We start from the raw sequence: 2,128 nt of genomic DNA, 5'->3' as shown, positions 1-2,128 counted from the left end.
CTTTCAGGAGATAGTTATCTTTGGAACTAAAAGGATTCTACATGAAACCAAAAAGGGTTCTACCTAGAAACAAAAAGATTTATCCTATGGGGACAGCCAAAGAACCCTTTTGGAGTGTAAGGGTGTAGCCCTAAACCTAACCCTTGTTTGGTTTGGTTTCTAAGGCATCCTCTGAATAGGGTCCTCTTAGACTGGTTGGTACTGCATAATATGTTCCTGTTCTGTGTCCACACTTAGCACAGTAATTGCGAACAAGACCAGAGCAGCTCTCTCTATTGCTGCCACTGTCCAGTTTGGGATATTTTTCTACCTCTCCATCTATCTCTCCCTCTATCTATTGACTGGCACCCTCGGCGGGGGCTTTATGTGATTGTTCCTGTGTGTCCTGTCATCCCCTCTCTCACCTCCACATGGCCAGCTGTGCCCCCCCCCCCTTCCCCACAAACACACACAACCCATCAGCACCACCTCCTCTAATCCCAGAGCCCGCCAGCAGCTATTTCTGTCCCTGTGTGTCTCTGCCACATCCCCTTTACATCACCTCTTTATCTCAGAGGTAGAATGACCGCAGGAGAGGTGCTCTGGAAATGTCTCTGCTGACCTGGGGGAGTTGTCCATAATGATCCACCAGTTTGTATGTTCTTATATTCCCCTGTACTTGTTGCCCTCTCTATCTTCTGTAGTCGTCTGATACACTGAGTGTTTTTACACTCATCACGTAATCTCTGACTTTGTGGTATGTGAGAATGATGTTCGTCGACGACAACTCAGCCTTCAACACCAGAGTGCCCTCCAAAGCTCATCGCTAAGCTCAGGGCCCTGGGTCTGAACCCCCTCCCGGTGCAACTGGGTCCCGGAATTCCTGACGGACCGCCCCCATGTGGTGAAGGTATGAAACAACACCTCCGCTACACTGATCCTCAACACAGCCCCCTCCCGTACTCCCTGTTGACCCATGACTGCGTGGCCACGCACGTCTCCAACGCAATCATCAAGTTTGATGGCGACACAACAGTGGTAGGTCTGATTACCAACAACGACGAGACAGCCTACAGGGAGGAGGTAAGAGCCCTGGGGGATTGGAGCCAGGAAAATAACTTCTCCCTCAATGTTAACAAAAGGAAGGAGCTGATTGTGGACTATAGAAGATAGAAGCGAGAGCACTCCCCCATCCACATCAATGGGCCTGCAGTGGAGAGGGTCAAAAGCTCACCGACAACCTGAATCCATCACACAGACAGCTTGGCAACCTCAGGAGGGTGAAGAAATTTGTATTGGCCCCTAAGACCCTTACAAACTTCTATAGATGCACCATTGAGAGCATCCTGTCGAGCTGTATCACCGCATGGTACGGTATTTGCACCGTCGGCAACCATAGGGCTCTCTAGAGGCTGGTGCGATCAGCCCTCCAGGACATCTATAGCACCCGGTGTCACAGAAAGGCCAAGAAGATCATCAAGGACCTCAGCCACTCGAGCCAATGCCTGTTCACCCCGCTACCATTTTGAAGGCGGTGACAGTACAGATGCATCAAAGCCGGGACCAAGACACTGAGAAACAGCTTCTATCTCCAGACCACCAGACTGTTAAACAGTCACCACTAGCCGGGCTCTGCCTAATACCCTGCCCTGAACCTTAGTCACTGTTCTAGTCGGCTACCATCCTTAGAGACGGCTGCCCTATGTACATACTGTTTCACCCACTTCATACTGCATTCTAGTCATGGCTCATCCTGGTTTTATACGCTCCTGAATACAGTAATATCATCATAATTATGGTCAGAGTTCAATATTTATTCACTGTAAGCAGCGATTCAACAAGTGTCTTCTGTTGCTGAGATGAATGTATCTGCTGTCTGTTGTCAGAGCTGACAAGAGGAACGTTCGGGACATCTAGAGACGGGACGTTGCATTCTAAAATCAATTCAAAGTTTATTGGTCACATACACAGATTTGCAGATGTTATCACAGGTGCAGTGAAATGCTTGTGTTTCTAGCTCCAACAGTATAGTAATACCTAGCAATAAAAAAAAAGACATGAGCCAAATATATACAGTTTAAGTCGGAAGTTTACATACACCTTAGCCAAATACATTTGAACGCAGTTTTTCACAATTCCTGACATTTAA

Source organism: Oncorhynchus kisutch, linkage group LG4, assembly GCF_002021735.2.
Source record: "Oncorhynchus kisutch isolate 150728-3 linkage group LG4, Okis_V2, whole genome shotgun sequence".
NCBI lineage: Eukaryota > Metazoa > Chordata > Actinopteri > Salmoniformes > Salmonidae > Oncorhynchus > Oncorhynchus kisutch.
The sequence above is the reverse complement of the archived record's forward strand: the minus strand, read 5'-3'. Positions refer to the sequence as shown.